Here is a 26,701-nt window from a genome sequence, read left to right as displayed (position 1 = left end):
CCTGAGTGCCATACAAATAAAATCCTATAGTGTTTACATTTTTATGTCTTGCTTCTTTTGCTCAATGTAATGTTTCAGGGGTTGTCTAATGTATCAATTAAATCATCCTTTTTAACATTTTTGAGTTTTCCATTGTAATAATTTACTGGAATTTGTTTACCGGGTTCCTTAATGAAAAATGTCAAGAGTTGTTTCTAGTTACGTGCTATTCTGAAAAAAGATGTTCTAAACAATTTGCACAAGTGTACCATAACCATGTTTCCATTTCTTTTAGATAAATACCCATAGTAGGCAGAATAACGGCTTTTCAAAGATGTCCACATCTAATCCCCAGAACCAGTGAATAAGTTAGTTCCATCACAGCGGGCAATTCAAGTAGCAGCAGGAATTCATGCTGCTAAGGTTGACCTTAAAATAGGGAGAATGTTCTGGATAGCTAAGAGTGCCCAATGTAATCACATGTCCTTAAATGTGGAAGAGGGAGGCAGGAGAGTCAATGTCACAGTGATGAAATGAGAGAAGGACTCGCCTGGCCATTGCTGGCTTTGAAGATAGAACAGGGCTACAAGCCAAGAAATGTGGATGACCTCTAAAAGCTGGAAAAGGCAGAAACAAAACGCTGAATTTTCTCCTCAAGCCTCCAGAAAAGAATGGTGTCCTGCCATCACCTTGATTTTAGCCCAGTGAGACCCGTTTTGATTTCTGAATTCCAGAAAGGTAAGATAATAACTTTGTTTTAATGTAAGCTACTAAGTTTGTGATAATGTAGAGCAATAGTATCTGTATTGTTATTTATATGTGATACAACATCAATAAGTGGAAATGCTAAGTCATATGGTACACGTATAATTAACTTTATGAGGAGCTAGCAGATTTTTCTGAAGCACACCATTTTACATTCTCACCCATCAGCAATACACAAGAATGTAGTTGCTCCACAACCTTGTCAGTATTTAGCGTTGTTCATCTTTTTTATTTTGAACCATTTTTTTGGGGAGGGATAAAATATTATCACACTATAGTTTTAATTTGTCTGATGATTAATGAATTGAACACATTTTCATGTATTTACTGTCCATTTGTGTATCTCTGGGAAATATCTGCTCAAGATCTTTGCCTGTTTTTTAATTGTGTTGTTTCTCTTTTATTGTTTACTGTTAAGAGTATTTAGTATAGGCTGGATATATCTTTTGTCAAATATATGTATTATGAATACATTTCTCCCATTTGTGTCCTATCTTTCATTTTCTTTACAACATCTATTGTTGAGAAGACTTTTAAAAAATTTAATTGAGACAAACTTATTTTTTTAGTTTAATATTTAGAGCTCTTTGTGTTCTGGCTAAAATATCTTTGCCTAACCCTAGGTCATAATGTTCTATCTCTTATCCTAGAAGTTCTATAGTTTTAGCTTTTAATTTTTTTATGTAATGTAAGGTGGGGATCAAGATTTATTGTTTTCCTTACTTTATTTAGTTTTTGCAACACTATTTGTTGAAAAGACTTTCTTTTCCCCCATGAGTTACATTGGCATCATTGTACCACATACATAGGTATTTATTTCTGCATGTCCTATTGGTTTCCGTTGATCTATTTGTCTATTCTTATTCCAATGCTACACAGTATCTCAATTATTGTCACTTAATAGTAATTCTTAAAAATTAGTGTAATAACTCCAAAAATCTTCCCTTTGTTAAGGACTGCTTTGTCTATTATAGATCTTTCACCTTGTATATGTTTTAGAATCAGAGTGCCAATGTCTATGCTATGATTTTTTTTTTTTTAATAGCAATTGCCTTGAACCTATTGATTTGGAGAAAATGAGAATCTTAAAAACATTGAATTTGCAATTTATGAATATGATAGTCCTCTCTTTTATTTAGGTTGTATTTAAATTTTCTCTTAACAAAAGTTTGTCATTTTTAGTATGCAGGACTTAAAGTCCTAATTATTTTGTTTTGTAGTGTGATTAAATAGTATGGCTTACTAATGTTTTTCAATTATTTGCTAAGATATTAAAATCAATTGATTTTTCCTATATTGACCTAGTATCCTAGGATCTTTCTCATTCATTACCCATAATATCTTTTTTAGGTTTCATAGAATTTTCTATATACATGAACACGCAATCATGTCATCTATGAATAAAAACAAATTTATTTTTTTTGTTCAATCTTTACACCATTTATTTCTCTTTCCTTGCTTTAGTGCACTGAGTGGGAGCTTTGGTACGATGTTGAACAGAAGTGATAAGAGTTTGTACCCTCACCTTGTTCTGATATTAGAGGGAAAAAGTGTTGTATATAACAATATTAACTGGAGGCTTTTCTACAGCTGCCATTTATAATTGAAATATTATTCTATGCTTAGTCTGAGAATTTGTCATGAATGAGTGCAAATGTCATTAAATGTTTTTTTGGGTTTTTTTTTTGCTTCAATTAAGATAATTATATGATTTTTACTCTTTATTTGTTAATGGGACTTAAAATTCTTGTCACAAGTTTAAAATCCTAGGATAAACTGCATTTGAGTATTATGTTATTCTTTTAATATAACATTAGATTCCATTTGACAATATTTGGTTAAGGATTTTTATAAGTATGTTCATAAGAAATATTGGTCTGTAACTTTATTTTTACTTTAATGTCCTCATTTATGCTGTTTTATGGTTATGCAGGCCACTTGAAAAGACATAGAAAATGTTGCCATATCTTATATTTTTTCTAAAATAGTTCATATAACATTGATATTAATCATCATTAAATATCTGATAAAATTCACTAGTGAAGTTATCTGAATCTGATGTTTTCTTTGTGGGAAAGTATTTACTCAGGAATTAGATGTCTTTAATAAGCAGAGAACTGTTCAGATTTTCTTTTTATTCCTATGTCAGTTTTAGAGAGTGTGTTTTTTCTAGGATTTTTATCCATTTCATCTAATTTGTCAGATTTATTGGTATAAAGTTGTACATAATATTTCTTTTTAACTGAGTGTGATATGCTTACAATGTTGTTTCTAGACTTCTCTTATTTGGGATTTATTGAACTTCTTGGATCTTTGTGGTATTGCTTTTTTAGCAAATGTGGGAATTTTCAGTTTCTGTTTACTCAATATTTTTTCTGATTCTTTCTTGATATCTTTCCACCCCCCACCCCCAACCCCATCCCCGTACTCTCTATGTTTTATCTTTGCTCAGTACTGCCTACAGGTCATTGAGATTTCGTTGATATTGTAAATATTTTTCTCCCCCTTCTTTAATTTGGATAATGTTATTAACCTTTTTTTCTTGCTCTTGTTTAAACCATCCAGAGTAATTTTGTTTTTTATTTCAGAAATTTTGTTTTTCAGTTCTATAATTTCAATTTGTTTCTTTTTATTGTTTCTATTTCTTTGCCAAAATTTGTCCATTTTTTCCTTTAAATTCTTGAATACATTTCTAATAGCTGTTTTAAAATCTCTGCTAAACTTTATATCTGTATTTTTGTTTGTTTGTTTTTGTCATCTGTTTGCATTGGATATTTTTTCCATGGTAATGGCCAACATTTTCCTGCTTCTCCTAATAACTTTTTATTGTATATGTTCCTTTGTAGAGAGTCTCATGTATGTTGTCCTCATTTTAGTCCTGTTAAGTTTTGTTTTATCAGACAATTAATTGGTATAGATTATCTTGATCCTTTTAGGCTGAGTTTTGTGCTTTGTAGGGTGGGTTGATTTCAGGGTTGGTGTTTTTTGTTGTTGTTGTTTGTTTGTCTGTCTGTTTTTAATTAGGACTAGGGTATTTTTTTTTTTTTTTCCTTTAAGACATGGGATCTTAACTGGATGCCAAAATTGCTCTATGAGATCTCTCGACTGAGCTGGCCCAGATTCTGACTTCTTTTAGCTGTGTGCAACCTCTAGCACTCAGGCACTGCTCTTAGCCTCCTAGGAGCCACTCTCTGTCGGCTCTGTGGACTCAGTGACCTATGCATGAGCACCTTAGCCATCAGCCAAGGACACAAGGTGAACACTCATGCAAACTTCTGGGGTGCCTTCCCTAGACAGCTACCTCATTTTCTGTACCCTACCACTCCAGGTCCAGCTGCCACAGCAGCTTCAAATTCTAATCTGTACCTCCTCAGCTCAGTAAGATTTCTGCTCTCTACTGGATCCAACTTCTTTCTGCAAAGTTACGGAAAGTCTCCCAGTCAGAAACCTGGGGATAATAAGAAGCTTACCTCATGGGTTTTCCTTTTCTCAAGGATGATAGGACTGTTCTCTTTGCTTCCAACGTGCCTGAAAGTCATTGTCTCATATATTTTGTCCAACTTTTGCAATTCTTTCCATAGGAACGTAAATTCAAAATAAGTTACTTATAGTTACAAGCAGCCAAAATCCTCCAGCACATTTTTGAGTATTACTATGTATAATCAGTATGGAGCACAAATAAATAAGAAAACACATTCTCATCCATCGGAGAGAGATAAGAAAGGTGTATATATGACTAAAATATAACACACGTTGGCTCTTTTCGGTTCCTGGAATGCATCAAGGCCTTTCCCACCTCAGACTTTGCAAATGCAATTCCCTCTGTCTTGAAAATTCTTCTGTCTATTCCTGGCCTGAATAAGTCTTATTCATCCATCAGTTCACAGGTAAGATGTTACTTCTTCAAGAAAGGCTTCTCTTACCTTCCTCTCCAAATTATTTTTGTTAACGTCATTTTTTCTCATGGCACCCTGTAGTTTTCCAACATAACTCTTACCAGAATTTCTCTTTATACATATCTGTGATGATTTAACTATATATTTCATAAGTGCAAGATTAAGTACATTTTGTTTACTCCCATGTCGCTAGAACTCTCACAATATTTAAACAGTGGCATAAAAACTAAATATTTCTTGAATAAATAGTGTCACAATCAGCATAGAAAATATTCATGTTTTTTCTATATGATACTTTGTACTGGGTTGATTAGAGAAGCTCTTAAGAGATGGAATTTTAAGGGACAGAGATGGGACAAGGGGCTTTCTAGGCAAGGAAATGGCATGAGTTTAGAAGGTACAAGTTATATTTCAGGAGGCAGTGACTGGGCCTGTTTTGCAGGAGGATTCATTATGAAAGCAAAAATAAATAAGGCTTAGAAGGCAAATTAAGTTTAGATTCCTCATCTTACCAGCCTAATAATAACAACCAATTTGTAAAACGTAAGTCCCTAAATAATATTACAAATTAGTGCATATAATTCTTTTAAAGATGTCATTTATTTTTAAAAAGCTAGGTATCACATAAGAGTTTCCACCAATACCTTCATAAGAAGACACTTGGCTGAAAAAAACTGATACCCAAGATTTTCAGTCCCTACTATTTGAAGTTCAGCTTTGTTCAGAAGGCTGCCCGAAAACATATTTTATCAACTTCCCTGTGTGACCTGTGTGAGGCACAATAAAGAGTAAACTTTTCTTCCGATGTTTCATAGCCAAATTTGTATTAAATAAATCATATGACATTTGAAGCAACATGGAGATGGCATATTTATGAGTGTGGGCTAGAATAGAGTTCTTGAAAACCCACTGTGGCTCACTTCTTATTCCTGTAGGAGAATGTTTAGAACCATAAGTGAATGCTTACGAGGGTTCCATGAAAATAGGGAGAAGTGTAAGTCGGGTGGGTACTGGGAAAGGGAAGCTATGTGCCAGACCCATCTGAGACTCTTGGTATGTGCACGCTCCAGTTATTTTCTCCATTTGCAGTTAAGCGCAGAAATATAAATGTGTGGTCTACCCACTGCCTCATGCTGTTAATTCTCAGAATAGTTGCAGTTGAGGCTTTCTCCGAGGCAGTCAAAGCCACCTCCAGGAACCAATTAGTTTCTTCCTATTGCCCTAGTCCTGCTAGTGAAACCCACTTAGTCACAAGAGATCATAGTCAACTCCATTAACAGCACCCTCCCCAGTTCACTTAACAGACTATATACGATTTCCCTCAAGTCTGCTTTCTCAAAGTGGTGTCCTACCATTTGAAAAGCTGAGCGACATGATACTTGATTCATGCAGTGCGTGTGAGGAGTTCTCCACATATGCCTGTCAGTAACTAACCACACTACAAGACGATTTCATCTCTTCTGACACCACTACAGTGTGGAGAGGAGGAGGTGTTACCAATAAGAAGCTCACTGACCTGGTGGCATTAGGTGAATTTGCTGCAAACTTACCCTTAACTTAAAAAGTTACCATCATCTCAGTTCTCAAAAGCTGAGCTGACTTAGAAAGATTGGCTCTTCTTTCCAAGCAGCTAAGTGCTACTTGTCTTATCAAAGAGCCATTTCACTGGAAAGCCTCCCCTGTGTCCTCAACCCAGATCCAGTTTGCCTTCTTGCTGCTAGCCTAGCATCATCACAACAAAGGGTGGTAGTGTATCACAGTTAAGAGTGTGGCCTCCTTGGGAACCCAGCTGTGTGACTTTGGACCCCAGCTCTTCAAGTTATTAGCGTATGACTAGGCCAAGACGCTTTGTCTCAGTTGCTTGGTATTTAAAATAGAGACAGTAATGGAATCTATATCACATGGTTGTTTTAGGATAAGGTAGTGTTATTAAGTTTATATGTGAAGCCCTTAAAACAATGCCAGCAAATAGTGATTGATATTTATGTCAGCTATTATCACAATTCTTATACATTTATTTTTACTTGGCTCATTCATTATACAAGGTTGCATAATTAAGTTTGCAAACTCATCCTAGAAAAAGTGTTACATACCTCATTGCTGAATATCACTAAGGTCACCTTCAAAGTACTCTCCTTGGGAAGCTATGCACCAACACCAGCACCTAGTCCACCCTTCAAAGCAATTTTGGAACTCTTTTTCTGGAATGCCCATCAGAGCTATCATCAAATTACCCTTGATGTCCTGAATGTCATCAAAATGTCTTCCTTTCAATATTTTCTTTATCTTTGGGTAAAGAAAGAAGTAATTGGGGGCCAGATCAGGTGAGTAAGGAGGGTGTTCCAATACAGTTATTTGTTTACTGGCTAAAAACTCCCTCACAGACAGTGCTGTGTGAGCTGGTGCATTGTCGTGATGCAAGAGCCATGAATTGTTGGTGAAAAGTTCAGGTTGTCTAACTTTTCATGCAGCTTTTTCAGCACTTCCAAATAGTAAACTTGGTTAACTGTCCAGTTGGTACAAATGCACAACAAATAATCTCTCTGATAGCAAGAAAGTTTAGCAACATTGTTGAAACAAGTTCGCGAACTTAATTGTCAGACCACATACACTCAAACTATTTATTGAATGCCTGCTATGTGCCAAGCTTGCTACAGGATATAACAGTGAACAAAATCTCTACCTTTAAAGGGATTACATTCTAGTGAGAAAGAAAGAAAATAAATAATACAAATAATAAGAAAATTACATAGTATCTTAGAAAGTGATTTAAAATATAGAAAAAAAATAGAGCAGAGTAAGGAGAATTGGGAGTATTCATAGATTGGATCATAATTGTAAATTATTATGATGGTCGCCAAAGGCATGACTGAGAAAATGATCTTTGAGCAAAACCTTGGAGCAGATTCCTGATGAAGATCATTCTTACCACAGAGGACTGTTGCAAAGGTCCTGAGGCATGAGTGTGTGTGGTCTGTGGAAGAGCAGACAAGCCAATGTAGCTGGAGTAGAGAGAGCAAGAGAATTTGCAGAGATGAGGGCCAGGACCCTTTGGGCTATTGCAAGGATTCAAGCTTTTGTTCTCAGCGAAATGGGAACCATTGCAGGATTTTTAGCAGAAAGATAACATGGCCTGATTTGCATTCTGAAAACATCCCTCTTGCTGCTCTGTTGAGAACGAATCTTGTGTGAAGGCAACAAGACTGAAAACAGGGAGATCTGTTATGAAATTGTTGCCCAAACCCACATGTGAGAGGAGAGTGTCTCAGACCAGGGTGGTAGCATGGGAGAGGTTAAGATGTAATCAGATTCTGGACACATCTTGAAAAAAGAGATAATGGATTTGCCTGATGGGATGTTGGCAGGGGCCATAAAGAGAGGATGATAACTATCTTCTTCACCCACTAGAAAGTCATGCATTAGAACATGACTATGGCTGTTGCTGCTTATTGTTCTATCTTTGACAAGCAGTAAAATACCTGACGCATAGTTGTCATTATTGTTCGATAAAAGAAGGAAAACAATATTCTAAGACATTGAAGTTTATACTAAAATATCAATTTATTTTTAATCAGAAATCTCTCTGTCTCTGTCTCTGTCTCTCTGTCTCTCTGTCTCTCTCTGTCTCTCTGTCTCTCTCTCATTCTTAAGCAGAGAACTTCTATCTCAACACTTTAAAACCTAGAAAGCCTGTTAGTAATCAGTAGGTTGAATGGTAGAGATGAAATTGGAATATAGGGAGGTAGAGTATTTTAATAGATAAAAAGACAAGTAACTCACCCTGCACAGTACACCTCCCTGGTGGCCTGAGTCACTGATGTTGTTTCCTGTGTCTTGTTTTATACACATGGATACTTACAGCAGTTCACATTCTGCACGAACCAACCTGCTTGTGCATTTATTGCACATACTCAAACTCTTCAGATGTGCAATACCATCAGCTTGGCTATCAGCAAGTTGAGCTCTTGAAGCCACTCCATTTAAAATGGCCTTTGCATGTACCTAATGTCACTAATTTTATATTGGTTTTCATTAGTAAGTCATTGGAATGGACGAGGAATTTACATCTAAGAAGGGATATTTGTTTAATTGTTTTGCCCCCTTTTAATCCTTGTACCCTGCAAATGTATCAGCAAGGTTCGGGAAGGTTCTTTCTACCAGCTAGAAATGCTCTCCTGCTTTTCCCATACTTTATACCTACTTAAAATGTATCATTTGAAAGTGCAAAATGTTGTCAGTTTTCAAATTTTATTTGTAAGGTGGTATGATGCCTGTTTGACAATAAGTAGAATATGTGCCTTTATGATTTTTCCAACAATAGAACGGACTTTCCTTCCCTTAGTCACACTGAGATATGGTTCTCCTGGTGACTCCAGCACACAGTTACGCAATTTGAAGCTTGGAGTGGAAGAAGGGAACCCAGGTTTAAGCAATAAATTTGGTCTCATTAGCTCAGTACTTCCTCACAGCTGATCAGAATATTTTTTAGTTAGCTAACACATGCCATAAATTTCACATATGCTACTATTTAATGAAAATCTTTATGTCCCATAGAATATTTTTTGAATGATTCATTATAAAAATAACTTTGAGGATTTCAAAATTCCAAACAAGTTGAAAATGTTGCTTGTGTGACTAAGCTAGCCAACTGATCACAGATTGTCATTAATGGTAACTGGTAAATAAGACCGATTTAAAACCTATTTGATTAATTTGAAACTAAATTGTAGCTATCTCACATAGGGGAATCTGGCATCTTGTAAGTGAGTAGCTCTTGGGAAAAAAATAAATATGTTTAATAAATTCACAAAACTGTTACAGCTCCAAGGAACACTGGATAGCCTGTGTCTGAAGTGACTTGCCTCCTACACGCATGCACGCACACACACATGCAATCCTAGACTGAAACAGAGGGACATAAAATAGCTGTATGCAGAACTACCCAAAGCCTTTTCAAGAAAGAAGGGTCATCCATGAAATTATATCAACTAGAAGCAAACACATCGATTAGGTAGAGTGTCATTTGGGGGGCTATGTATTTCCAACTTCTTAAATAACAAGAGAAAATGCAATGGCAAAACGCAAAACTTATCATTGATGGGGTAAGAGGGATATTGTGCCATAATGAAAGAAATTCTTGATTAAAGACAGCACTGCCATGCATCAATAGCATCATTAGCTGTTAGGCTTCAGGATTTTTAATAAGGAATCAAAGACCAAAATGAGAATGATTTAGAATCTATTATTCAGGAGGCAAGAAATTGGAATCATAATCATATCAAATGAGCCAAAAATAAAGGATTAAGAAAAGGTATTTAGAAGTGAGTAAGAATAAAATATACAAATTTAAGCCAAAGCAAGCTAATATTTCATTACAATGACTTGACATTTAAGGTAGGCACACAACAATTTCAAATCCAACCCTATAAAAAAATCATACTTTGATTATTAATGAAATCTACTAAATACTTTTTCTGGTTGTATATGAGTACATTAGAAATGACTGATTAACTATTTTGAGATCTAAATTTAAGCAACTTTCCCATAAACAGTTACTTTGCAAAGCAGCACAGTACAGACAGGTGAAAACATGATGACATTTTTCTACTAAAAGTCGTAAGGGATGACACATACCTACATATGTACCAATCTGTCTATTTTTCCACCTACCTAGTTATCTAGCCATTCAAATAACTTACATCTCTGTACAGTGATATATACCCACGCACCAAAAGAAATGCTCCCAAACTCTAAAAATCTCCTAACATTTTTGAGCATAGATGCATTGGCAGAAACCCTCTGTGGATCTGTGATGTGTGGGGCTTTTAATGCTTTGTTCCCATGCAGTACACAGGGAGTAAATCTAATATTTCCAGTACTGGACATTAATAATACCCCCCATTCTCAAAGGAGGACCCTCTCCTAATGGAAAGATTACTCTCCAAACCTCATCAGCAGTGCCAGCCTCAAGGTGACTCACTCTCCCACCTGAACCTGCAGCAATTTCTTCCTCCACTGCTCTTGCCAGACATTAGCTGTTGCCATCCTCCACAAAGGGACATTAATAGTCTTGAAGGCAATATGCTGTTTTTGTGCTTGCTTCCTTATCCCCTCCCTTGTTGCTCATTAACTTATATCTGCCCTCTAGGAATATAACTAATAATCATCTAACGTGAGGGAGAAAGCTCTTGCAACTTCACAGATAAAGAATAGAGGGAAAAGATTTTTTTTTTTTTAAGTAAATTATTTAAACCAAGATAAGTCATTATTCATGAACCCGAGATCCGCTACTTCAAATGTCCTTAGTGTTGGTGATCGTCCAAGTCATGTATTAATACATTTTAATTCATTCTGGATTCAAAGTGCAATTTACAAACACCACTTCCTCACCTCTGAAAATGTATATTCTATTGACTGAAAACACACACAAGGTTAGCAGAGATGACAAGACATTTTGAGATAACACAGAAACAGCTTGTCCTCTGGAGAGTTCAACACGATGCCCTATAGAGCATAAAGGGGAGAAAACCTCTCTGCTTCGTGAAGGAGATACTGGCTAAATTCAAGCGTATAATAAATTCAGGCAAATAAATACTTGTCTGGAATTGGAGATACTAGTCTTCAAGAAAACTAGCTTAAGCGCCTTTCAGGGTTACTTAAGGAGTTAAGACTAAGTTCTCAGAATCACAAAACAGGGAAAACGGTCTTGGGAGGGCATACTGGGGTATACAAGCCAGAGGCATTCCTTTGCAGTAAATTTCCTATGCCTTGAGGCGATATGTATGGTTCATGCTTGCAAAATACCATGTAGGACTTTTCATTTCCTCTGTCAACAAGTAAAGAATATTTGGACAAGTTAAGTAGAAAACTACTTTTCTAATTCCTGTGTTAGATACTGGGGTCAGTGTTCCCTTTTGAAAAACCCGCCTTTGACTGCCCCAGCCATGACACAATAGGTCGCAATTGAAACTCCACTTCACACACAGAAAAGAAGATAACCTGAGATGCTCCAATGTGTGTTGCCTGGGCTATAACAATGATGGTGATTCAGCTAAGGTTTGCAAGGGATATGGACATTCTTGGAAGAAGACCTTTGAAGTGCGCTGCACAGGTCTCCTCAGAAATTCAGATCCTTTCCTTGTGCAAAGTGACTCTCGGGTACTTCAGAGCTGTGGTCAAGTTATGCTTTGGAAGGCAAGGAAAGCGTTTTCTCTCACGCTCCGGGTGGCACAAGGAGCACGATTTCTTGATGACTCTGACAGGTTTTTCAGAGTTTCTAAATAGCGGGTCCACAGGAATTCTATCTGAAATTTTCCTGTTGGGAAAAATTAATAATGCCACCCCACCTCTTACACAGGCAACTACACCTAGTTTCAGGTTTCCCCCACAGTCCCATTTCTCTAATGAGCACAGAATTCCTTTCAAACTCAACAAAAATTAGGTGCAGACCAGAGTAATGATTGGGCAGGAGGGCTGATATTAATTTTGGGGTTAATTATATTGTGGAATATGCCTTTTATATAATTTATATAACGAAACCTTGCTACTCAAAGTTTGGTCTTCAGATCAACATCAGTAGCATGACCTTGGCCCCTCCCCACACCTACTGAATCAGACCTGCATTTTAACAAGCCCTCCAGGCAATGTGTGTGCCAGGTGACTGCTGGAAGCATCGGTAGTTCTCCAGGTCAGCAGGGTTTGGAGGATCTGGGCCAGAGGTTGCCTTTCAAAACTAGAGCAAATGGCTAGATCATAAAAGATTCAAACTACATTCAAAAAATTTAAAGTTTTGGTGGCGATGACATTGACAAGTAGTACATTGCCACCCAGAAATTATATTCCCAAGGATTTATTTTTTTTTAATTTCAGTTCTCTTCATCAATGCTACTCTAGTACTGTCAGGACGGAAAACATATACACTTTCGAAATACTTTTAAACATTACACTGCATGCCCCCTAGATAGTCTCCGTGCCACTAAAAGTATTTCTCTTTTGAGTATGTTCTAAGGGTATGTTTTTCCTCAGTTTGAGAAATTTAAGAAAAAGAAAATCTAACATCATTTTTAGTCATTCTTTAACCTTAAAAACTACAGCATTGTCACCTAGAACTAAGCTGCCACTGTGTGCTTTCTCCTTTAAGTCATGTGTCTTATCTCTGCACTGTAGCAACTTCTTCCTACTTTAGGACAAGTCCACAAGCACCTATACCACTTAGCATCTTATAACAAACAGCACCTGGAAGACCTCTCTCTCTCTCTCTCTCTCTTTCCCCCCCTCCTCTCTCATTCCCTCCCCTTACCCTCCCCTTGCCCTCCCTAAATCAGAGGTTTAGTGTGGGGACAGAGCCAGGAGTGCAGTTTCCAGGCCCTCGGCCTCACGTGGAAAGGTGCTGGCTCAGGTAGTAAATGGCCATCAGCTGTGGCTAGTTGGCCGTCAGCTGTAACCAGTGAGCCATTGGCCACTAATATAACTGCTGTGGCTATGCCAGCAGCAAAATGGGGGGGGCTAGCAAGAAGATGGTGGCTGGCAAGAGCGGATTGCAGTTAGCACGGTGGCTTGCAGTTAGTAACTGAGGTTGCTTGGCAGAGAAGCGGACGGCGGGTTGCTTATCATACGGCTCCTGCTTCCTGTGTCTCCAACCCAGCCACCAGCAAGACTATAGTGGGATGACTCCCCTACCTATGGCCCCTTGGGTGTTCCTTTTTGGCCTCACCATATATTATGTGGGGAGCGGGAGCAGAGACCCCACAGGCCACCCCGCACGACATTTAGTTTACATTGTCTTGGTCCTGAGATGTCTTTTGCTCTCAGATACTATTTTCCATTCTCTGGTTCCCTGTTTATCTCCACATCCCACACCTGCAAACAAACAAACAAACAAACAAAAAAACAGTTCTCCTCAAGCCTTGAGCCTAGCCCCGGCTCAGAAACCCATTCTCTTTGTTGGCTCCCACCTCAGATTCCTCACTTGCACAGTTTAGACCCTTATTCCAGCAGTTCTTCCTTACCCAGTCCCTGTGTCCATGCCCCAAAGGCCTGGCCTAACATACTCAAGGGTTTAGAGCCTCTTAGACTGCCAGCTGTAGTAGATTCATGCACAGCTAACTACAGTTTGTCCTCGGTTCCCCACACCACCCTCCTCAGCTTCCGGCAGCCCCCTTTGTCCGCAAACTACTGGTATTCTAGTAGACACCAATCCAAACGAGTACCTGGAACTGTCCTCAGTGCTTTCTGATACATGGAGCCTTACAGTTACTGTTTCCAATTCTGCTTCTAAAAATCATGTCTAAGAGTCGGGGAGTTTACCTCTTTCTTCCCTTTCAAATATGGATGTTCTAGGTTCCTAAGCTAATCAAGGGAAAAGCAGGAGATAGAAAGCATTTGGTATTCTGCCTTCAGAGTGTTATTCCAAGATCAATGGCTCTTTAATGCAGATCAACAAGATTCCATTTATCAAAAGCGAGGTTATAACCAAAACTTTCTTCCAAGAGGCACATGACAAAAATGTGTACTCATTTTGACCAAGGCTTATCTAAATAGCAGTTTTCATTTCCTCATTACCTTTCTAGGATAAAATTAGGTTGTGGGCTTGGCAGATGTTTGATTTCTTAGAACAAAGATCAGTGGGAAAATGTATGTGTCCATAATGAAGCTATTTCACAGTGGTTTCTTCTTATGGGAAATAGAGCTTTCTCTTTTTGTTTGTTCACTGAGCTGCTCATGGAGAGGTAAATGACCTGATAAAGGGCTTTGACATTAGCAAAAAAAAAGTATACCTATTTGGGATTATAGATTTCAGTGAGATGTGGGAAAAAGAAGATGATGGGAACTCTTTGCCACCATGATTAAGAATAAATGTCTTCCTACAATTAAAACATTGATATCACCACAAAGTTGGCAAATAAGGATTCTACTCCAGGTTAGGAACTGTGGTGCAAGGGACCCTGCTCACAGCGCCATTTGTCATGCAAGGCATCCGGCGGGTTTTCTGCTCCCGCTCCCCACATAAGAACACAGGATGTGGTGAGGCCAAAAAGGAACACCCACGGAGCCATAGGTAGGGGAGCCCTACCGCTATTCTCTCACTGGCAGCTGGGTTGGAGACACAGGAGGCAGGAGCCACACTATCCACAACCACTTCTCTCTGCCAACCAACCTCACTTGCTAGCTGCAATCCACCTTGCTAACTGCAGTCCGCGCTTGCCAGCATATCACTATCTTCTTGCTAGCTCCCATTTTTCTGCTACCATAGCCAAAGCAGTTATATTAGTGGCCAATGGCTCACTGATTACAGCCGACGGCCAACTAGCCACAGCTGATGGCCATTTACTACCTGAGCCAGCACCTTTCAATGTGAGATCGAGAGCCAGGAAACTGCTTTCTGGGGCTCTGTCCCCACACTCCACACCTACAGGGTCTCGCCTCACAATCTACATGACAAGAGTCTTCCCACAAGGGGCCCTGTGTGAGGAGCCTGGAGGTGAATGCAATATCCTGGACACAGCCAGGCTCTCTGGGCACAGCAGGTCACCACCAGTCCTTCCTGGGCTTCGTAGGGTACCACCAGTCTCCCCGGGCACAGCCAGAGCCTCTCAGGGCACTGCCACTCTCTCTAGGCACAGCCAGACTTCCTGGACACAGCCAGGGCCTCTCAGGTTACCGCCAGTCTTCCTGGGCACAGCCAGGATTTCTCACATATTCTCAACGGCGGCCGGTCGAGACACAAAAGCAAACATCCACCAGTTCCACTACATGGTGGTACGTTCCCAGGCAAAGAGTCAAGCAGTCCATCAAATCAGGGATGGAAGGCAATTCCCCATAGTCCACAGTCATTTGCTAGGGCTGCGTGCTGGCTTCACAACATGTGCATTCTCCACAGGGTGAGGGCTCCAAGTCCTCCCCAACCTGGGGGTGAAGGACGGCCTTGACCTCACCCGCATCTTCCAGGGAGGACTCAGCAAGGGTTTCCTCCTGGGACTACAAGTCGGGCATCAGGGCTGCCTCAGCAAGCACTCCCCAGCCCACATGGCCACAATGATCTTTGGTCTTCCTGAGGTTAAGTGTTCATTTCCACAAACTGCTCCACCACCCTTCAGAAAGCTTTCACCAGCACTGTACCCTGCACGCTGTGCTATGTGTCATGCAGGGTCTCTGCTCCCGCTCCCCGCACAAGAACGCAGGATATGGCAAGGCCAAAAAGGAACACACACAGAACCACAGATAGGGGAGTCATAGCACTATATTCTCACTGGCAGCTGGGTTGGAGACACAGGAAGCAGAAGCCACATGATCTGCAGCCTGCCGTCCACTTCTCTGCAATCTGCAACCCGCCGTGCTAACTGCAATCCGCGCTTGCCAGCATATCACTATCTTCTTGCTAGCTCCCATTTGCTGCTAGCGTAGCCACGGCAGTTATATTAGTGGCCAATGGCTCACTGGTAACAGCTGATGGCCAAGTAGCCACAGCTGATGACCATCCAATCACAGTTGATGGCCATTTACTTCCTGAGCCAGCACCTTTCCATGGGAGGCCGAGAGCCTGGAAACTGCACTCCTGGCTCTGTCCCCACAGGGACCTAAGCAATACTAGTGACATAGAGGGCCTCGTCTTCTAGGAAATGTCTGGACTGTGGGTCTCCAACCAGAAGAAGTTGAGGATCACAGGCTAGCTAGGAGAGCAGTGACAAACAACATCCAGCTCTTCTAAACAATTTCCTTTGGAACAGTTCAGGTAGGTTGGTCTTTCAGACCACAGTCTTAGTGTCAGATAAGAAACTAACCTGCCACATTATATCTAGAAGAGGTCTTTCCAGGTCCAAGGACATGTGTATTTTTAAGGCTATTGATAAATATAGCCAAATTGCCCTTCAAAGATTTTATGCCAAATCTTTATGCCAAAGATTCTATGCTAAATATGAGAATGTCTGCTCCCCCATAACCTGGTCAAAGACCTTGGAGATTAACCTTTAGGAGACACTCAGAAAGGCCAAGGACTAGTCAGAGAAATAGCATAAAAAAAGAGATGCCATATGGAATTGGTTTCAATCTCATGAAGTCCCCCTGCCCATACTAGAAACTCAAAAGAATAAATGCTATCTGGAGCCTAGCAAAATGAGGCAAGTCTTGATTCCAAAGGTTTTTCCAAGAGTAGTTTTCTCTTTCCACGTGAGCCCTAGCTTTGGCATCTCTTGCCCCACCTAATCCAAAGAACATTCACCTTCTGTTCTACTTAGTGGCAGACTCCCAGGTATGCTGTATCCAGGTTCAGAATCGAGCCCTCATGGGAGACTTCAGGTTAGAAGACAAATTGTGAGAACTGCTGTCTGACTTGGACTGTGCCTGTTGTGGGGGCAGAGCCCCAGAAAGTAGTTTACAGGCTCTCGGCCTCACGTGGAAGGGTGCTGGCTCAGGTAGTAGATGGCCATCAGCTGGGGCTGGTTGGCCGTCAGCTGTAGCCATTGAGCCATTAGCCACTAATATAACTGCTGCGGCTACGAAGGAGAGCCGAGGAGAGGGGAGGAGAATGAAGGAGAGTCGTCGGTGGGTTGCAGACAAAAGGGACAGCAGGTCACACGTCCAGTGAACCCAGCCTCCAGTGAGACCGTAGTGGTATGACTCCCCTACCTATGGCTCCGTGGGTGTTCCTTTTTGGCCTCACCATATCCTGCGTTCTTGTATGGGGAGCGGGAGCAGAGACCCCGTAGGACGCCCTGCACGACAAATGGCGCAGCGAGCAGGGTCTCCCCCATGATACCTGTGCACATTCGGACCATCTTTGCAGCAAACCTGAGGATGCTGGTTTGAAACATCAGCCAGGGCTGAGAGGCAGTGGGATGTGTGTGTTTACGGGTGTTTCTAAGCTTATAGGTGGGAGGGGTGTCTCTGAGTCTTGTTAATTCTACCCTTAAACTAGGCCTTGTATCTGTCTTCTGTTCTTCTTCTCCATTATCACAGCTTAAATCCAGATCCTCATCCATCAACTGGGGCCTGAAATGTTTCAACAGTGTCCTTAGAAGTTCATTTCCAATTCTATTCTACAATCTACCTTTCTGAGCTGATTATGTCCTACAGGGGATTAACAGTGTTTCACCTAACTGGCTCAAGTATAAACTATATTTCATTGTATTTTTATTCATTTGCAGTCTGGCTAGTTTAAAATAGAGGAAAAAATTTTAATGGCAAAACTCTGTACTCTTATTTTTTTCTAATATAGTCAAATGTAATGCCACAAAAGCTTACTGAATTACCATCCACATTGCTTTCTTCCCTAGAAGAAAGATTCAGAAGCTATAAAGCAAGGCAATTACAGCTCTTGTAATTCACTATCACTTTCTAATACATATACAACATCGGTAATACATAATTATTAACCTCATGTCACATTAAAACCAAGAAGAGCTGAAATGGCCCAGATGTGGGGGATAACCAGCTTCTATGTACTTTTTGTTAGTCTCTGATGCTCCTCTCCTGGTCCCTCCATGCCTACACAGAAGTTTTTCTTTATAATTTAGGTAAAAACATTTGTGAAATAAGGGGCATAGCTTCAAATGTTCTATATGAAGAGATGAGCAGTGTCAATATATGATTCCTTCATACTCAAACTGATACCCCTCTGGGACAGAGAGGTGTGCTGGCATCTGAGATGTTCTGGGTTGAAATCCTTATGCAGGAGACCACTTGAGGTGATATTCAACCTCACTCCATCTATTTTCTTTCCATTGCTATCTCACCCACATGACTATTCCATTTTTCTCTATTCTTCATCTTAGCTCAGGTATCACCTTGCATATTCAATCCATTCTCTTTGCTTTTGATGGTTCCTCTGCTTTGTTTAATATATTGTACCCAAATCACAAAAATATGACTTGATACCAGTTTTCTTTCAAAAATACACACTTATTTAGGATATACTGGAGATGAAACAGGCCCTTATGTGTTTGCCTGGAAAATATTCCTGAGGGAAAACAAATTCAAAGATTCAATACCTAATTACAGATACAATGTTGCAATGCAAACCACATGTAAGTTCAAGCATGCTAAGTGATTTCTTTAAGGCCCTATTGCTCCTGCAAAGAAAATACCTCTGTTGGCATATCCCTTCACCAATTAGGTACATGTTCAGAGTTATATTAACCCTAACACTTTTTTCAGGGAATATTATTGCAAGAATTCTAATTGCATTCATAAATTCTTCATTTATTTAATAAGTGTCTAGCAAGCATCTGCCAATATGGCTGGCAGTAAAAAACAAATTAGCTCAGCCCTGTGTACATTTTCAAATCATGGTCCCCCCACCCCCTATAAAAGGGGGCAACATAACAAAATATCTGGAGTGGACAATAACTGAATACATAATTTGGAGATTCCAGGCAATTCTGATACACCCATCCATGCCCATTTGAGAAGCCCTGTTCTATACCCTTTCTGTTGGAAATCTTATTCATTCCCATGGCTTCAAGTAACTTTTACATGCAAATAACTTTTAGGTAACATAGTTTTCTTCCCTGAACTCCAAAATCTTCTGCTTCTGGATTGCTTCCTTAAGTGGTTCCTCACATAAACGTCTTCAAACCCAAAGTCAGGGTCATGTGCCCTACATATGGACTTTCCCTGGGGTTTGCTATCACATTAGTTATTGCGATGCACGTAGCCACTGATGCTGGAAAGTTAAAGTCATTCTTGTCTCTTCCCTCTCCTGTATCTTAGAACTTAACATTGTATCTGTCTCAGAGCCTAGTTAATTCCTTACTCAGATTATCTCTAATCTGCACCCTGTTCTCCACCTCCAATATTACTCCCTACAGATGACACCTTTACCAACTGGTGTTTAAACATATTGCCAACTGTACTATTGCAATTCCATCCCTGGTACACTTCTTCAGTTACCATTCTAAAACAGAAATCAGATAATTTCACTCCCTTCCTTAAAAACGTCGAAGGTATCTTCATCACCTACCATATTAATTTAACCTATACTGAGGGATATAATACTCTGCAAAATTTAACTTTAGGTATTTCATAATCTTTCTCCCTTGAACTTGAAGCCCATAAAATTTCTTTAATTTTAAGAAACATTTCCCCTCCAGTACCTCCACATATTTGAAGCTGTTCCATTTAGGACAATTTGAACTTGAAATGCAGCTTAACTCTCTAACCTTAGATTCACAATGTATAAATTGAGAATAGCAATAGCTACCTTGTAGATTTGTTGGAAGATTATTAAATGAGGTTTTTATAAAGCCTTGAATACATATCCTAGTACAAAATTAATGTTCAATAAGTGGTAGCTCTTTAATACTGTTTGTTTGTATCTGACAGTTTTAATTTAGCATTATATTGTGAATATTTCTCCATGCCATCAAATAGTCTTTGAAAATGTGATTATAAACTGCTGCATAGTAATAAATCACATGAATATACCTTAATTTATTTTACCCAGTGCCTACTGGTGGACATTTATATTGTTTTCAACTCTTTACTCTTATAAATAACACTGTAATAAGCATCATAACACATAAATCTTTGTAAATACCTCCAAATATTTCCCCAGGATAAATTACGAGAAGAAAACATTTTAAGGCTCTAGAAACATGTTGCCAAATTACTCTCCAGAAAGGTACCAAGTGATGTTCCCACTAGCAGTGTATGAGAGTTCCTTTCCCCTGCATCCTTCCTAACGCACATATTCTCTTTTTCTCCCCTTCCTCTCTTTATCAGTGCAATGGTAATCATGTTCTTGTTACGCCTAACTCTCCTCCATATTTAACCAATTAGGTTCTTTTAGTAACAGAGAGGACAGAAGCCCTTTTTCCCTTGAAGAATCTTGGGAGGTTTTGTTGACCTCTCTTTGTCTCTTGGTCTCATGAGAGTAGACTCTGTACATTTCAAGCATCATCCAAGGGGGATACCTTATCTTTATTTAACTATGTCTTAAATAAATTAATAAATCACTCCCATGACCCTACTTATCCCCAATCACCACCAACAAAATATAGAAGCCAAACTGCCCACATTGGAGCACTTTATGATTCCCTGACATTCATCCCTCATGCTCTGCCCTTAAAACATAAAAATCCACATCCTACGATAAATGGCAGGGTAATTATTAGGAGTAATAGAAGAGATGAGACTACTTAACCTCAAAATTTTCCAGCTCAATCAAGGCTGTTTGAATCACTGGTATAAATGGTCCTTATCCCATATCAAGAGATCAGTTAAACACCAGAAATTACATAAATCCTACTTATCAACTGGCAAAAGAGGAGATAAAGGCAAAATTACTTTGTATACTGTTTGCTAGCTAAGGAAATGCAAGATGATGTAAGGCTATATCGTTCAATAGGATTATGTCTGATAGCTGTTGTCTTCCCCAAGGTCAAGCATATTGTAATCACTCAAAACAAAAAAAAAAGTTAAATAAAAGAATGAAAGAAAAAAAAGAAGACATATTAACCAGATTTGACTCTCAACTACTTTTACTTAAGCAGGAAGTCTTAGAATAGCTCTCAAAATTCTGATTAAACTTCCTCTCAACAGGTTTAATTTGCATTTATTGAACGATAGTAGACAAACATGATTCTTAATTTCACTATTAGCCATTTGTATTCTTTTGTGAAATATCATAACATGATATGCTATCCTTTGAGCCAGCAAGTCTGTCTGTGGTGATTTAACCTAAGGGACTAAACATAGATTTTCAGAAATTGAAAAATGTATGTTAAAATATTTATTCCAGTATGTATTCAGAAAGACAAAGGAAAAATAAATGATGCATATATTCAAACATATAGAATTAATTAAATGCACTATGGAACATCTACATATAAGGATACTATTCAGCCATTAAAACTAATGATATAAAAGAATATTTAAGCACATAGAAACGATTTATAATATGTAGTTAAGTGAAAATATTAGGTCACACAACTATGTATGGAATTATTTCCTAACTCCCTGTTCTCTGTTGAAACTATTCTCAATCCTTTAAACAAACCATATGAAGGTTCCTAACGACCTCTGTGTTAAAATCAAGTGCTCAGTTTTCAATCCTCTTCTTACTTGACCTATCAGTATCATCTGACCGTATGATTATACCCTCTTCCTTGAAACGGTTTCAGCAGTTGGCTTCAGGTAAATCATGTACTCTTGGTTCTCTTTCTTCACTGGTCTCTTAGTTTTCTTGGTTGGTTTCACCCCATACCCAAATCTCAAATTATGAGTTCCAAGTCCTCAGTCCTTGATTCTTCCTACTCTGTCTTTACTCACCCCTAGATGATTCCATCCAGTCTTATAATATTAAATACCATCTACAGATACTGATGTCTCCCAGATTCTATCATCAGCCTGGATTTCTGCTCTGAACTACAGACTCTGCAGTTGGTTGCCTATTTGACATTACCATTTGGATATTGAATAAGCAGTTTTATTAAACACATAAAAAATGAACTCCTGGTGTTTCATCTTCAAATCTATTGCTCCCACAATCTTTACCATGTCAAACAATGGCTACCCTATTCTTTAAGTAACAATAATGGAGTGAGGTGCGATAGGGCCCTGGTAGATGGAGGAAGGGAGAGTTGAAAAGAGAAGAAATACTTTAAAATTCTGTTCTCTCAGTTTTTTTCTAAATTTGTTTGAATACTAGCTTAATTTTAGGCCTCTGTTTCTACAACCTTAACAGTTAATATTTCTCAACAAATGTGATTCCTGAATTGACATAAAAATTATCTAGGTGAGTTATGAAATCCCAGTTTCAAAATACTGTGCTTATTTACAGTATAACTTCCACCAAATGGTGAAATGTTAGAATTCCCTTTCACTTCAAGAATAAGATGAGGATTTCCATGGTTGCCTCATCTACTCAACGTACTGGAACTACAGGATGGCATTGTAAGGCAAGAAAAAGCAATAAAGGTATAAGGATTAGAATGAAAGAAGCAGAATGACTTTTCACAGATGTTTTCCCTGTATTCAAACCCGAAATAGTATATGGACAAATTATTTGAATTAATAAGAGACACTGGCATATTTATTGAATGAAAGATCAATAAGTTAAGGGGGAAAAAAGTCAATTATGTTTCTATCCACTAGGATAAAGAGCTAGAAAATATAAAAATGTTTACATGGATAAGGAGAGTAAATATACTAAAGATGTTAGTTCTTTCAAATTTCATATAGATATTCAATGCAGTTGCAACATTAATCTCAACAAAAAATTTTAAATTTATGTGAAAGAGGCCAAGAAAAGTGATATTATTGAAGAGGATAAATACAGTGGATTAATGACTTAATGTAAAAGGCAAAACTTAAAAATATGTTTAAATAATATTCTCTTTACACTTTTGAGAAGGGATGGATTTACTCAGTAAAAGTATAAGAGACAAAGGAAAAGATCAACAAAATTAACTATGTAAAATTAAGAACTTCTGGTTCACAAAAGAGACATTAAAAAAAAGTGTTAAATGTACAACATAGGAGAAGGTATTTATTACACAACCTCAAGAAAGTTCATGGCCAGAACATACCAAAAAACCTCCTAAAAATTAATAAGAAAATGAAAAAAAAAAAAGAAGAAAAACTAATGCCTCCCAAATGGGCAAAATAAATTAAAAAGTTTTACATGGGAGCAAACAAGAAAGAAAAGATGCTCAAACTCATTAGCAATCACAGACCTGAAAACTGAAAAAACCACAATGGGATAACCTCTCACATACACCGAGATGACAAAACTTTGAAGAATGACATGGCTAAGAGTTGGTGAGGATGAGAAGCAATACAAACTCTTCAACACTGCTCTGGGGAGAGTAAATTGAGACAAAATTATGGAATTATCTAGTAGAGCTTAAAATACACATATCTTCTGACCCAGTATTACCAATGCTAGATAACATATCTTAGAGAAACATTTGCACATTTGTACCAAGAGACATAAATAAGAATATTCATAGCAACTTGATTTTCAACAGCAACAAACTATAAACAATACTTGTGTCTATCAAGGGAGGATGAATGGATAATATTGAAGTAATCATATTATAAAACATTCTATGACAGTGAAAATAAATGAACAATAGCTCCATGCAACAATATGGCTAAATCTCAGAAATAACTTTGCATACATTCTCTTGTATATACTACGTATTTCTTTTATATGATAACAGAACTTTTGGTCTCAAGTTTGTTATAACAAAACATGATAAACTTTGCTATAAATGGTCAGTCGTTGCTACATATATGTCCTACTGCCTTTATTCTCAGGCAAGGGGAGGCTTGGATACAGCTAGGGTGGCTCACTTACCTGTCGCCTCCTTCCAAATCCTTCGTCTTCTTCAAATGCTAAGTGAGATTGCGATACCTGGTACCTTGCAGTTACCCCTTCTCATACATCCTTCTATCTTCCCTCTGTTCCCTGTTACAGGAGGGTGACCTACATGGGACACATGAATGCATTTCCATCCCCTTTGACTTCTGGCTGGTTCAGTAAACCGAAAGCCCAAAAAGGTGATTGGATGGAGAGAGGACAGTGAGATCAGCATATTCATCCCCTTCATTCCTTCTTACCAAAATTGTATCCAGCTGGGTCTGTGCCCCTGCATCAAATGCTTCTCTCAAGCCTATCAACATTACATGACTTCTCCTTCCAGGTTCTGATTAGCTCCTCGTCCTTTCAGACCTAGAGGGCCTAACAGTCAACCTCAGATTAAACCCCGGATGACTGCACCAAATATGCAGTTCCATAAAACGTATACATCTGTAAATAGTCCCTTCGGAAATAAACCCTCTTTGAAGTATTCTAATTTGAGTGTGCCATCTAATTCTTTTTGGGACCTTGCCTGATATAAATGGAGAGGAATGGAAAGAAAATTAGGGGAGATGGCATATCAATGAGTTAAAAAAATAGTATGCAAAGGGAAAATCGTTTTTTCGTGTGTTTGTTTATAACCTGGCAACCATTTTAAACTGAAAAAAAGGGGGGGGGGATGATAAGGGTCTTAATTGAGAGAGATTTAAGCTTATGAATGTGTTTCCTCATTCAACAAGGAAATGGCACGATGACCAAGTTAGAGGAAGATGGTTCTGGTAGTTTTATGTAGGATAAACTAGGGAGTGAGGTCCTGGAAATCAGAGGTCGATGACTTAGCAGGCCAGAGGGAACTCACTTGATCAAGTCTATCTTAGAGGGCATATTAGAGGGGACATCCCGGTGTGATCCCTGTACGTTCCTAGCCCCACATCACAACATCCAGATCCTGATCCTGTCTGGCATGTCTCATCCGTAAAGTGAATTCTCTCTGGATGGCAGGCGAAGGGATGACATGACATGAGAACCAAAAATGGGAATTGAGTCAAAAAGCTCTTTTTTGCTGCCAATAATATTTGAATTGGTATTCTTATCAATGGTGATTGTTTTCTGTCACCCTGTTCAAAGCCTTTAGCAGCATTTTATAATCCACTCTAGGTGGGTTTTGAGCCTTTATTGCACCAAAACAAATACTCATTAGTGTTTTGTTCTGCCTCCTTTTAAACCCAGTCTATTTATATTGTTACTTTCCCCCACAATGGACTCTGAAATGTCTCTGTTTAGCACCATCTGCAGATTTAATTAATGTGCTGTTTTGCTCATCTCCTAGATGATTAATAAAGATGTTGAATAAAATCAAGTTTAATACCATAACATGAGGCACCCTGTAGCCGCCTCTCTCTAAATGAACTCAGAAGCAGTTTGCTTTCGTATCTGTTCATGATCTTTTATGATATTCTCAATTCATGTGAAAAGTGTCCTTCTGGAATCATACCTGGGTTTGCAAATCTGAATTGGAAGTCTCCCTCAGAAGAAATACATCCTCCACGGATGGCAGTGCCTGCACCATCACCGACATAATTCAGTGCCATGTGCAAGTCAGGTTGATGCAGATTTCTACGTGATATGACCTACCTTTTTCTAACACTACTGAGAATCTCAAAATGTCCTCACAGTTACTATGTAATTTGGCCTTTTCAGCAACCAGTGACTTAATCAAGCACATTCTATATTTCTCACGAGGAACCTGAGACTCGGAAATTAATTTACAGGAAGCTAATGACAGTTCCAGCTCCAGGATGCTGGAATTCATACTTGCTGATGCCTAATTTGGTGTTCTAACTAGTTGAAATATGCTGAGTTTAAAAATTAGAGGTTTTGAGGAAGAACCCTTGTTACCATAGTTTCAACTCAGAGTTTGGGAGCGAAAGTTAAAATGATTTTATACATTCCCAGCAACATGAATTTAAAGATTTCTCAACACTTTTGCTTGTGGTGGTTCTTACTGATGTTAATCCAGATATTAAAGGTAAATAAATGAGAAAATGAAAGATGGGTCTTGGAAATATCCTGACCTGATAGGCAGGGCATACTCATAGATGTGCTCATAGATAAATGCATATTATTGTTGGCGTAATAGAATGCACACAATAATTCAGAGTCAGCTAAGCTGTTATTAATACTGATTTATTACTTATGAGTGGGTTGTTCTAGCAGACTTCCTGCTTCATAGGAGATGTTTTACTACCCTCCCTTAGGCTAGGCCCTCTTCGTTCCACTAGCCAATGATTGAACCCTTGAATTCCTCCCAAGGCCACAGGGACCTCTGACCTCTATTAGCCAGCACTCAGTTTCCTCTACAGAGAGAAATGCCAGGAGCTGACAGCATATTCTTCATTGCTCTTGCCTCTGGGATGATTGGCAGTGGAGGGTTTCTCAGCCTGGCTGTGCTGCTCATGTCCAACTCACTGCAGGGTTCCTTTGTGCAAGTGGGCTGTCAGGAGCTCCTGGGCATGTGCGCGTGAGGGACCTCTCCGTGCTTAGACCAAAAATAATGGTAAAGAGCTGGAGGTAGAATGAGAACCAAAACCAGCAAAGCTGAGCATTTCTTCATTATGTTTCCGTCTCTGGCTAATTCTTATGACACTAATAAAATCAGTTGTGTGATCCTTGGGCAAGTTACAGAGCTTCAGTTTTTCTCATTTATAAGGATAATAATGAAAGTAGAAACTTCAACTGCCACAAAATATGTAATGTACCA

At 38.8% G+C, this 26,701-nt stretch overlaps 1 long non-coding RNA gene across 1 annotated transcript in view; it reads left to right on the top strand.

Moving 5' to 3' along the window:
• Positions 1 to 519: 519 nt before the first annotated feature.
• The window catches only part of LOC109455350 (uncharacterized), a 108,442-nt gene continuing 82,260 nt past the window's right edge, over positions 520 to 26,701 (top strand). Inside the window, exon 1 of the long non-coding RNA XR_012494376.1 lies at positions 520 to 717. This is a non-coding gene — a long non-coding RNA (uncharacterized LOC109455350). The remainder of the gene's footprint in view (positions 718 to 26,701) is intronic.

Source organism: Rhinolophus sinicus, linkage group LG03 (genome assembly GCF_036562045.2).
Source record: "Rhinolophus sinicus isolate RSC01 linkage group LG03, ASM3656204v1, whole genome shotgun sequence".
Lineage (NCBI taxonomy): Eukaryota > Metazoa > Chordata > Mammalia > Chiroptera > Rhinolophidae > Rhinolophus > Rhinolophus sinicus.
Note: the sequence above shows the minus strand (reverse complement) of the source record. Positions and strands in the feature narration are given on the sequence as shown.